Source organism: Sorex araneus, chromosome 5 (genome assembly GCF_027595985.1).
Source record: "Sorex araneus isolate mSorAra2 chromosome 5, mSorAra2.pri, whole genome shotgun sequence".
Lineage (NCBI taxonomy): Eukaryota > Metazoa > Chordata > Mammalia > Eulipotyphla > Soricidae > Sorex > Sorex araneus.
In genome coordinates, this window is record NC_073306.1 from 1,228,681 (window position 1) to 1,241,274 (window position 12,594).

Here is a 12,594-nt window from a genome sequence, read left to right on the forward strand (position 1 = left end):
GGCGACTGAACATGAACTATGGGCGCGGAGCTGACATCTCCCGGCGGGGCTGGCGAGCTCGGCTGGGGCTGGGCGTGGAGCGAAGGGGGCGGGGTGGCCCGCGGGCGGGGTCTGTGCTTGGGGAGGGCCGGAGGTGGCTGGCTTCGAGGGTCCTGACTCCAGCCCGCTCCTCGGAGCCCGGAACTCTGCGCCCTCGTGTCCGGGCACCCACCAGGGCCCGGAGGACCCCCAGTCTGGGGCCAGAGGCGCGGAGGGGGCAGCTGTGTGGTCCGAGGTGGGGCCCCGAGGGCAGAGGCAGGAGCGAGTGAGGGCCTGAGACTCAGGGGCGGCCTTTGCCCGTCACGTCAGAGACTTACCGAGCGGCCAGAGGGGGCCTGGCCCTTGAGGGGCGCCCTAGGCTGACCCCAGGCTCCTCGCTCCGGACCGGGGGCCGCCTGGGCAAGGGGGCCACACGGGCGGGTCGCCTCTGGGTCTGAGGAAGAAGCTGAAGGTCAAGTTGGGGGGTGAGGCCGGGTTGGGGGGTGGGGCTGGGTTTGGGGGTAAGGCCAGGTTTGGGGGTGAGGCCGGGTTTCGGGGTGAGGCCGGGTTTGGGGGTGAGGCCGGGTTTGGGGGGTGAGGCTGGGTTTGGGGGTGAGGCTGGGTTTGGGGGCCAGGCTGGGTTTGGGGGTGAGGCTGGGTTTGGGGGTGAGGCAGGGTTTGGGGGTGAGGCCAGGTTTGGGGGTGAGGCAGAGTTTGGGGGTGAGGCCAGGTTTGGGGGTGAGGCCGGGTTTGGGGGTGAGGTCGGGTTTGGGGGGTGAGGCCAGGTTTGGGGGTGAGGCTGGGTTGGGGGGTGAGGCTGGGTTGGGGGGTGAGGCCGGGTTGGGGGTGAGGCCGGGTTGGGGGGTGGGGCCGGGTTTGGGGGTGGGGCCGGGTTTGGGGGTGAGGCCGGGTTTGGAGGTGAGGCCGGGTTGGGGGGTGGGGCCGGGTTTGGGGGTGGGGCCGGGTTTGGGGGTGAGGCCGGGTTTGGAGGTGAGGCCGGGTTTGGGGGGTGAGGCTGGGTTTGGGGGTGAGGCCGGGTTTGGGGGTGAGGCCGGGTTTGGGGGCCAGGCTGGGTTTGGGGGTGAGGCCGGGTTTGGGGGTGAAGTCGGGTTTGGGGGTGAGGCTGGGTTTGGGGGCCAGGCCGAGTTTGGGGGCCAGGCCGGGTTTGGGGGTGAGGCAAGCACTTGCTTCCCCGGGAAAGACTGAGCGAGATTGCTGGGGGCCTGGGAAGGACCGGGGTTCCCCGGAGGAGCTGGGGGCCCGGGTTTCGGGGTGGACAAGCCCAGCAGGACGCAGGGGTGACAGTGTCCCCTGGGGCTGGGGCTTCCAGGGGGGGCGGGCTCTGGCCCTGTGTGCCGAGTGTCCCCTGGGCACGCCTGCCGTCCTCTCGCCGGGCTCTGCAGGCTCAGGCCCGCCCCTCCCCCACTGCCATGCACCCTGGGCGGGGGGCGCTCGGGGGGGCCGGGCCCAGGGCACGGGCACCACCAGGGAGCAGCGCAGAGCAGGGGGATAGCACAGCATGGCATGTCTGTCTGTCTGTCTGGGTGTGCACATCCCTGTCTGTCTGTCTGTCTGTGGCAGCCCCTACCTGCCTGTCTGTCTGCTCAGCTGTCTCTGACAGTGCAGGCCCTGTCCGTGCATCCGTCTGCCCCTCTCTGAGCGGGGGGCGGGCCTCCCTGGGGTGGCTCTCGGGTGCTGGTCAGGGGGCCGTGCGGGGCGGAGCACAGGGGGGCAGCCCACGGCACCCTGAATCTCTCTGGAGACCCCCAGACTGCCCTGGAGGGACCCCGCGCAGGGACGCCCGAGGGGGGCAAGGCCGGGACGGCGAGGTCCGGCCTGGGTGCGAAGGGGACGCCGCGTCCCTCCCCTGCCTCGGGTGGTCAGCTGCTCCCGTGGGCTTAGAGACTTTCCTGTCACCAACTCACAAGGGTTTCCCGTTGGTCCCCTGACAGCGCGGGCCGTCTCCCTGTCTCAGCCAACCGGCCCGAGGCTCTGCTCAGAGCGGTCCGGCCCCCGCAGAGTCGGGAGCACTCGGCCAGGGGCTCCGGCACTGGGAGGGACGCGAGGGAGCATCTGCCCCACGACGCTCCCCACCTTCACCCGGGGACCCTCGAGTTCGCTGATGCTGCAGCCAACGTGGGTCACACTGGCTCCACAGAGAGGGCGGCAGTCAGGCAGGACAGGCGGGCACCGTCCCTCAGGCCCACGTGCAGAGTCCCCCCATCCTCTCCCACGGGGCCTGAGCCCGCGCCACCCGGCAGCCCAGCGCTAGGCGGTGTGTCCCGAGGGGCAGGGACGGTGGCCTCGGCGGGACCATTCGAGCCCAGAGACACTGCCCGAGCCGCGGGCCAGGACCAGGTGGCCAGCTTCACGTCTCCCCCTGGTGCTCCCCCCGGGCGAGGACCTTCCAGCCTGCCACGGGGCACCTGGGCCCGTCAGGGGTCACGCCTGACGACAAGGGGATAGTTTGGAGGACTGGGGGAAGGACGTGCTGACCGCTAGGGTCACCGGGGAAGTGTCCCCCCGAAGGGACAGAGCACGAGTGGAGAAACAGTGCCGGGCAGCCTGGGATGTGGGACACGGGGATGCCGACTAGCCCAGAACAGGAACTGAGGCAGGACCCTGCTGACCGTGGGCACGGCCAGGAGCAGAGTGAACGGACGGGTGGGTGGGAAGAAGGACGGAAGGATGTGAGAGGGTGGGGAGGATGACAGGAAGCATGGGTGGAGGAAGGTTATTTGGACGGATGATGGATGAGTGGAAGGGCAGACGGAAAGAGTGAGGGATACAGAAGGGCTGGAAGATTATATGGATGGACAGATGGATGGATCTCTGGGTGGTAGCTGGAGAAAAATGAAAGGTGGTGGGGGGTGGGCAGGGGATGGAGGAAAGAGGAAAAGAAAAGTTTTGATGAGTGGATGGGGATGGAGGGACAGAGGGATAAGGGGATGGGGATGGAGAAACAGAGGGATGGGGGCATGGATGGAGGGACAGAGGGATGAGGGGATGGATGGAGGGACAGAGGGATGAGGGGATGGGGATGGAGGGACAGAGGGATGGGGGATGGGGATGGAGGGACAGAGGGATGAGAGGATGGGGATGGAGGGACAGAGGGATGATGGGATGGATGGAGGGACAGAGGGATGAGGGGATGGGGATGGAGGGACAGAGGGATGGGGGATGGGGATGGAGGGACAGAGGGATGAGAGGATGGGGATGGAGGGACAGAGGGATGATGGGATGGATGGAGGGACAGAGGGATGAGGGGATGGGGATGGAGGGACAGAGGGATGAGAGGATGGGGATGGAGGGACAGAGGGATGGGGGATGGATGGAGGGACAGAGGGATGAGGGGATGGATGGAGGGACAGAGGGATGGGGGATGGATGGAGGGACAGAGGGATGGGGGATGGATGGAGGGACAGAGGGATGGGGGGATGGATGGAGGGACAGAGGGATGGGGGATAGATGGAAGGACAGAGCGATGGGGGATGGATGGAGGGACAGAGGGATGATGGGATGGATGGAAGGACAGAGGGATGGGGGGATGGATGGAGGGACAGAGGGATGGGGGGTGGATGGAGGGACAGAGGGATGAGGGGATGGATGGAAGGACAGAGGGATGGGGGATGGATGGAGGGACAGAGGGATGAGGGGATGGGGATGGAGGGACAGAGGGATGGGGGATGGGGATGTAGGGACAGAGGGATGGGGGATGGATGGAGGGACAGAGGGATGGGGGTTGGATGGAGGGACAGAGGGATGAGGGGATGGGGATGGAGGGACAGAGGGATGAGGGGATAGATGGAGGGACAGAGGGATGGGGGATGGGGATGTAGGGACAGAGGGATGGGGGATGGATGGAGGGACAGAGGGATGGGGGATGGATGGAGGGACAGAGGGATGAGGGGATAGATGGAAGGACAGAAGGATGGGGGATGGATGGAGGGAGAGAGGGATGGGGGATAGATGGAGGGACAGAGGGATGGATGGATGGAGGGACAGAGGGATGAGGGATGGATGGAGGGACAGAGGGATGGGGGATGGATGGAGGGACAGAGGGATGGGGGATGGATGGAGGGACAGAGGGATGAGGGGATGGATGGAAGGACAGAGGGATGGGGGATGGATGGAGGGAAAGAGGGATGGGGGATGGATGGAGGGACAGAGGGATGGGGGTTAGATGGAGGGACAGAGGGATGAGGGGATGGATGGAGGGACAGAGGGATGGGGGATGGGGAGGGAGGGACAGAGGGATGAGGGGATGGATGGAGGGACAGAGGGATGGGGGATGGGGAGGGAGGGACAGAGGGATGAGGGGATGGATGGAAGGACAGAGGGATGAGGGGATGGATGGAGGGACAGAGGGATGGGGGATGAGGATGGAGGGACAGAGGGATGGGGGATGCATGGAGGGACAGAGGGATGGGGGGATGGATGGAGGGACAGAGGGATGAGGGGATGGATGGAGGGACAGAGGGATGGGGGATGGGGAGGGAGGGACAGAGGCATGGGGGATGGATGGAGGGACAGAGGGATGGGGGATGGGGAGGGAGGGACAGAGGGATGAGGGGATGGATGGAAGGACAGAGGGATGAGGGGATGGGTGGAGGGACAGAGGGATGGGGGATGGGGATGGAGGGACAGAGGGATGGAGGGTTGCAGACGCCGTGCTGACGGCCCTGTGGCATTGTGAGGACAGCCCCCGGAGTGGTGTCTGGTGGCTCCCTCGGGTGCGTGGCTGGTTCAGAAGCTGCCGATTTCTCCTGGTACCTGGAACTGTGCTCACGTGTGCCCCTCCCCCCTCCCCTGCTGCACTGCGTCCTGCTCTGTCCCGGGACACGGTGTGGGCTCAGCAGATGTGGTCACTGTGGTCAGGAGTGGCCACCACGGGGTGGGGCCTGCAAACACTAGCCGGGGCCGCTGTGCCGTGACGTACACAGGGTGTATGTCTGTCTGGCCTGGGGCCCTTTCCTGGACCACCCTATCTCCAGTGTGCCCGGGGGTCGCACCTGGCTGCTGAGTCCCCAGCACTGTCCCCTCCCTGCTGCGGCTCTGAGGCCTAGCCAGGGCCTCGCTCTGGCCTGCAGTGACCCCTCGCGTGTGGGGACTCAGGCCCCGCGTGTGCCCCCTCTGGGCGTGCTCGCGGGCTGGCTGTCGCTCGTCTCGGAGCCCTGCTCGCCCGCGGGCCGCCTCCCGTCCCGTCCTCGCCCAGCTCCCAGGGCGCCTCCCCGGAACCCGGCAGAGCGCGGGCACCTGGGCTGCCAATCAATTATTCTTTATTAAGTGCATCTCCTTCATTAGTCATTTCTTTGCCGCTTCATTAGGCCCTTCCCAAGTTTCAGTGGATTTCAGGCATCATTGGCTACAAGATAATTTATTTTATTAGGTAATTTATTTTCTGGGTACATTTTTAAAGGTCAATTAATCAATCTAAACGGAGGGGTGAAAGATGGGGATCCATACTCTCCCGAGACGGAGTTCTGGCACCGTGCTCCGGGACAGAGCTCCCGAGAGCGGAGTTGTCTTGTCTGTGTGCTGGGTGGCCAGTCCCTGCTCTGTGCTGGGGACCATGTGTGGTGGTGTGCAGGGCACGCACTTCGCGGAGGCAACCCTGGCGTCCTGCCTGCAAGAGGGGGCGCAGCCTGGTGGGCCACTCTCCAGCCCCTGATCTGGAAGTTCCACCATTGGCCTGTTGGGGGCGATGGCTGGCGGCCGGCACAGATACGGCGGGGGTGGGGCACTCGGCAGTGGCAGGCAGTGTCACCCCCTTCAGGTGCAGCAGCTCCAGCGGAAAGTGACCAAGGGGACACGCTGGGGAGGGCCCGGGAGGAGTGTCGGGGGCCAGGTCCCCGGGCCCACCCCAGAGCTGGGGTCCCCAGTCGGGCTCGGGGGCTGCCGGGAGCCGAGAGGTGCTCACAGGGCGGGGGTGACCGGGCAGCGGGGACACTGGTCCAGGCCCTGGGCCATGCGTGCTCCTCCGCGATGAACAGCAAGGCCCCGGGAGGGGGGCGAGTCTGAGGCCCCGGGAGGGAGGCGAGTCTGAGGCCCCGGGCGGCCAGCAGGGGCCACTCCTGTCCACCGAGGGCCAGAGGACACCCGCTGCCCGTCCACGTCGTCCCTGGGCTGCAAGATGCACCCCACGTGGGTCGCCGGGTGGCCCTGCTGGCACATAGGACGAGGCTTGCTTCCGCGCGAGGACGGGAACTTTCCTCGGGTCTCGGGGCCGGGCCGGGTTCAGTCACGTCCCCGCCGGCCGGGCCTGCGGGGGAGCGAGATGGACGAGTGGCCCGTGCCGTGTGTGCTGCCCCCTCTCCCCGTCCCCCGAGGTCTGGGAGCCACGGGCTGGGCACCTGGGGGTCCCGCCGAGCCGGAGGGCGGCCATGCGGCTGCAGTGGGCTCTGTCCCGGGGCCGGGGGACCGTCCTACAGGGACGCGGGAGCAGAGGGTGGAAGCAGCGCCCAGAGTGGGCGGGGGGCCCGCGGCCGGGCAGCCGTGGCTCCTGGCAGCCCCCGACTGCTCCGCGCCCCCAGGGAGCCAAGCTCCAGACGTCCCCTGGGCTCCTGCAGGGACGGGGGTGCCCGTGGCCCCGGGGCACCCACACTGCACCCCAGGAGCCTCGGCGGGGACGGAGCAGGCGGCTGGTGGGAGTCGGGGACACGCGACACGTGTCTTCCTGTGCGTTTGGATGAGAACATGTGCAGCCGAGAGGGTCTGAGGGCTCCGAGCGGGGAGGGAGGGCAACAGAGCCCACCAGGGTGCGGCTGCGGGAGTCCGCGTCCCCTGGGGGGCTGGTGGAGCTCAGGGCAGGGCAGGAGGAGTCCAGGAGGGGAGGGTCTGCGGGGGCGTCCAGGGGGGAGGGTCTGTGGGGCGTTCAGGGGGGAGGGTCCTCGGGGTCGTCCAGGGGGGAGGGTCCGCGGGGGCGTCCAGGAGGGGAGGGTCTGCGGGGGCGTCCAGGAGGGGAGGGGGAGGGTCTGCGGGGGGCGTCCAGGAGGGGAGGGTCTGAGGGGGCGTCCAGGAGGGGAGGGTCCGCGGGAGGGGGCTCCAAGGGCTCCTCCTGCCCTGTCTCGCCTGAGGCCCCTCAGGGACTCAGAGGATCTCAGAGCCGAGACGGAGACGTGGACAGTCCACACAGACTGTGGGCCACGCCCCAGCCCCATGTCGCTCCAACACACGCGGGCTCTGCTGGGGGCCAGCACAGGGACCCACGCTGGGAACACCAGAAGTGGCCACCTAGGGTGGTACCTGCCGAGAAGGGCCAGCCCCGGGGCCACACTCGGTGGGAAGGGCCCTGCTGCTGTCCCTGCCGCTCGCACTTCCTGTCCTTGGGCGGGGCCGGCTGGCTTACGCAGGACGGCCAGGGCGGCCCTGCTGACCTCTGTCCCCCAGCGTCCCCCAGGGCCCCTCCCTGCTGGCCTCTGTCCCCCAGGGTCCCCAGGGTCCCTCCCTGCTGGCCTCTGTCCCCCAGGGTCCCCAGGGTCCCTCCCTGCTGGCCTCTGTCCCCCAGGGTCCCCCAGGGTCCCTCCCTGCTGGCCTCTGTCCCCCAGGGTCCCTCCCTGCTGGCCTCTGTCCCCCAGGGTCCCTCCCTGCTGGCCTCTGTCCCCCAGGGTCCCCAGGGTCCCTCCCTGCTGGCCTCTGTCCCCCAGGGTCCCCAGGGTCCCTCCCTGCTGGCCTCTGTCCCCCAGGGTCCCCCAGGGTCCCTCCCTGCTGGCCTCTGTCCCCCAGGGTCCCTCCCTGCTGGCCTCTGTCCCCCAGGGTCCCTCCCTGCTGGCCTCTGTCCCCCAGGGTCCCCAGGGTCCCTCCCTGCTGGCCTCTGTCCCCCAGGGTCCCCCAGGGTCCCTCCCTGCTGGCCTCTGTCCCCCAGGGTCCCTCCCTGCTGGCCTCTGTCCCCCAGGGTCCCTCCCTGCTGGCCTCTGCCCCCAGGTCCCTCCCTGCTGGCCTCTGCCCCCAGGTCCCTCCCTGGCCTGTTGGTCTCCCAGCGCCAGCGCTGCCCCAGACCGTGTCTGAGCCCCGGGCATGTGCCAGGACCTCTCCTGTGGGCGGCCGGCAGTGGGGAGCCCCGGGCCGTGTCCTGGCCCCGGAGTCCCCGGTCGTCTCCGCGTCAACACCCCCCTCCGCTTCTCTCTGGGACCCGCTGCTGGGAGCAGGGGCTGAGACCTGCTGGCCGGGCGGGGATGTGCCGGGAGCCAAACCTGCTCCCACCCGGCCCCACCCACAGCCTCCCCGGGGCGGACAGGGCCCTCAGCCCTGCCCGAGTCCAGGAGCTGTCAGCCCGTGTCTGCAGACGGCCCTGGGCACAGAGTAGCACGGGCGCGGGTGTCGGGCGTCCCTGGCGTTGTCCCCGCGTAGGAGTGCCCCCCCTCGGGCGCAGACTGAGCCTGGAGGGTGCAGAGGGTGAGCGCCCTGGGGGTCTGTGCAGTGCCGAGCCCCCGGGCCCCACACCCCAGTGGTCACAGCGGTCGGTCTCGGGCACGGCGGGGCAGGACGGTGAGGAGCCCCCGCGCCCGGTGCTCCCGAGATGGAGCGTGCAGGGTCCTCACTCCGCCAGGGGCTCGGGCGCAGACGCCGGGGGACGAGGGAGGGACGCGTAATTGGCCCCAATTTATATTAATGGCATTTCGATGCGCGGCAGCTGAGCCCGGCTTCCGCCCTGCGCTCTGCGACCAGATGGGCAGGAAATGAGAACAAGTATGAATACGGGAGCACAGGGGCCGGTCTCCGTCTCCGCCTCTGGCTACCCCAGGGCCCTGGCGGGGCTGGACGCGGGGCTGGTGCGGGGCCTCCTGGCCCGCAACCCCCGCACTGCCGTGGGCACAGGTCCTGAGCCACTCCCGGGGTGCTCCTGGGAGTGAGCCCCCCTCTCCACCCCGCAGCCCCCACCCCTGCCCCCGGCTGCCTGGCGTGACCCGCGGGCCTGGTCCTGGCCCGGCCGTCGGTGCTCAGGGCTGTCCCCGAGGCCCGTGGGCATGGCTCTGGGCACCTGCCCTCGGAGGGTCCCTGTGTGTGGGGGTCTCTGCCCGCTGGGCTGTGGCGGAGGGCGTGGGTGGGGACGCCCAGGCTTCAGCTGGGAGCAGGCCGGGTGACAGCGGGGCGGGGGCTGGGCACTGCCTCCTGGGTAGCACTCGGAGTGCCCAGCACGGGCAGGGGGCACGCGTGGGGGTACCCACGGCACCGAGGGGCCGAGCACCATGTCTGCGCTGGGATCAGGCAGTGGGTGTGACGCTGAGGTGCCCGGGGCCTGTCTGTCGCGAGGCCGTCTGGTCGGGACGGGGCGTCCAGGTCTGTCTGGGGACGGTCTGGCCCTGGCTTGTCCGTGTCGACCCAGGCCTGGGTCTGTGTCCGGATCTGGGTTAGCCGCGTGGGGATGGCATGCGGGCGCCTTGGAGCAGCAGCGGACGGGGGGTCTGGGGTCCCTGAGCACGAGCTGAGCCGGCCCCCAACAGTGAGGGGTCACCCTTGGCTGTGCCGGCGGGGAGCACCCGCTCAGGAGCGCTCAGTGGGTGGGAGGCGCCGTCTCCCCACGGGGGGCGAGGGGCCAGTCAGGTCCTGGGCACTCTGGGTCCGGGATGGACTTGGCAGGAGCCCACAGAACCGCAGGCCTCCTGCAGGCTGAGCCTTGGCCGGGTCGCGCCAGCCGTGTGCCAGGCCCAAGGCCGTCCCCTCACTGTCCCCTGCGGGTCGGTCTCCGAGCATGGCCAGAGCTCGCCTGCACTCCGGGGCCTTGTGGACGCCCGGGGACCCGCATGGGGCAGCAAGCAGCAGGAGACCCAGACTCGGGGGAGAGGCCACTCCTGGGAGCCGCCAGAGCTGGGACGCTGCCCGCTCCCGGGGGCTCCGGAGGAAAGGCTGATGGCCAGGGGTGGACACAGCCCGCTGCCTGCTGCCCAGGGCCCAGCAGTCGGGCTCCAAGCACAACCCAGCTGGCGGGCCTCCCCCAACCCCTGCCCCGTCCAGCGGCGCCCCTCCCCCAGGCCCTGTCCATTCCTGCTGACCTCTGCCCCCTCCTCCTCTCCTTTGCAGACCCCCTTCTCTTCCCCCCCGTCTCTTGCTCTTTTTCTCTTTTGCTCTGTCCCTCTCGCTCCCTCCTCCCCTCCCTCCCATATCCCTGCCTCCCCTCCCCGCTTCTCACCTGCTCCTGGAAGCTAAGAGCTCTGAAGCGAGGGCATCAGCCTGTGTCCGTCCTCAGGCTGGGGGACCCCCAGGCCCCCAAGCTCGTCGCATTTACAGGCCTCCAAGGCTCCTGGTCTTGCCCCCAGGGCTCTCTGGCTACCTGAGCACCTGGCCCAGAGAACAGGAGGGACAAAGACTGACCAGAGGAAGAGAGAGCATTCCACTGGCCACAGGAGGGCAGCCTCTGCCCAGCGCCTGCTGCCAGGGCCGTGCGTGGCTGGGCACGTGCAGGAGGGCGCATGTCCGGGGTGCAGGACGGGGGTGCAGGGTTGGGTGCAGGGTTAGGTGCAAAGTTAGGTACAAGGTTGGGGTACAGGGTTGGGTGGAGGGTTGGGTGCAGGGTTGGGTGGAGGGTTGGGTGCAGGGTTGGGTGGAGGGTTGGGTGCAGGGTTGGGTGGAGGGTTGGGTGCAGGGTTGGTACAGGGTTGGTACAGGGTTGGGTGGAGGGTTGGGTACAGGGTTGGTACAGGGTTGGGTGGAGGGTTAGTACAGGGTTGGGTGCAGGGTTGGTACAGGGTTGGGTGGAGGGTTAGTACAGGGTTGGGTGCAGGGTTGGTACAGGGTTGGGTGGAGGGTTGGTACAGGGTTGGGTACAGGGTTGGTACAGGGTTGGGTGCAGGGTTGGGTGCAGGGTTGGGTACGGGGTTGGGTGGAGGGTTGGGTGCAGGGTTGGGTGCAGGGTTGGGTGCAGGGTTGGGTGCAGGGTTGGGTGCAGGATTGGTGCAGGGTTGGGTGCAGGGTTGGGTGCAGGGTTGGGTGCAGGATTGGGTGCAGGGTTGGGTGGAGGGTTGGGTGCAGGGTTGGTACAAGGTTGGGTGCAGGGTTGGGTGCAGGGTTGGGTGCAGGGTTGGGTGCAGGGTTGGTGCAGGGTTGGGTGCAGGGTTGGTACAAGGTTGGGTGCAGGGTTGGGTGCAGGGTTGGGTGCAGGGTTGGTACAGGGTTGGGTGGAGGGTTGGGTACAGGGTTGGGTGCAGGGTTGGGTGCAGGGTTGGGTGCAGGGTTGGTACAGGGTTGGGTGGAGGGTTGGGTACAGGGTTGGGTGCAGGGTTGGGTGGAGGGTTGGGTGCAGGGTTGGGTGCAGGGTTGGGTGCAGGGTTGGGTGCAGGGTTCGGTGCAGGGTTGGGTGCAGGGTTGGTGCAGGGTTGGGTGCAGGGTTGGTACAAGGTTGGGTGCAGGGTTGGGTGCAGGGTTGGTACAGGGTTGGGTGGAGGGTTGGGTACAGGGTTGGGTGCAGGGTTGGGTGCAGGGTTGGGTGCAGGGTTGGTACAGGGTTGGGTGGAGGGTTGGGTACAGGGTTGGGTGCAGGGTTGGGTGGAGGGTTGGGTGCAGGGTTGGGTGCAGGGTTGGGTGCAGGGTTGGGTGCAGGGTTCGGTGCAGGGTTGGGTGCAGGCTAAAGCCCAGTGCCCCCTCATGGCTCTCTGAATCATGTTTCTGGTCTTGTGTCACACCTGGCGGTGCTCAGCACTCAGCACTCAAGGGGCTTGTGGGCCCCCTCTGGTGCCAGGGACTGAGCCCAGGTCGGCGCGTGCTCAGTGGACGCCTTCCCTGCCGTGCTCCGGCTGCAGCCCGGCCCCACACGTGCTGGCCCTCTGCCACTGGCTGGAGAGGGTCAGCAGCTGCCCAGGCGTCCAGTGCCTTGACCGGCCAGCACCAGCTGCTTCCAGGGGTCCCTGTCACCCCTGGGCTGAGGAAGCACCAGGCTGAGCAGTGGCCTGGAGCGTGGGAGGTGGACAATACCTGCGTCCCGTCCCGTGACCCCAGGGTCCGACGGCCCTGCCTGGCCCTCTGCCTCAGCCCGGCCTGCACGCGTCCTCGTGGGTCCTGGGGGTCATGAGAACGGGACAGCCCCCCAGGGGTGGGGTCAGGCTGGCTCTGGAACAGTCTGAGCGCGCATCTGGCAGAGGGGCTGAGTCTGCCGGGAGGGTGGGGTGCGGGGACCCTCAGCCTCGAGGCAGGAGGCGAGCGGGGAGCGAGGGGACCCCTCCCTGAGCCCCTGTTGGTCCTGAGGGGGCGTCATCAGCATCTCCGCCTGCCTGATTGATTCTCGGGTCCGGTCACGAGTTCAAGGGCTTGCTGGCTTGCCCAGGGCGCGTCTTGGTTTCACTGATTTCCTGCGGAGTTGGCCCGCCTTCGCCTCCCTCTTTGATCGGGGCGGGATCTGACATCTGCAAGCCGGGCGCAGGGGAGAGCCGGGAATCTCCGTCCGCTGCCGGCCTCCCCGCCCCCTCCCTGCGCCCAGGCCTTCACGCGAATATCGCACTGCCCAGCGAGTGTCAGGCACTTTCTACTTTTGTGTGGTCAATTTTTTTTACCCGAGTTGATTTGGAAGCATGTTCTCTTATCTGCCGCCCTGCCCCCCTCCCTCCCTCTCCCTCTCTCCTTCTCCCTCCCTCTCCCTCTCTCTCT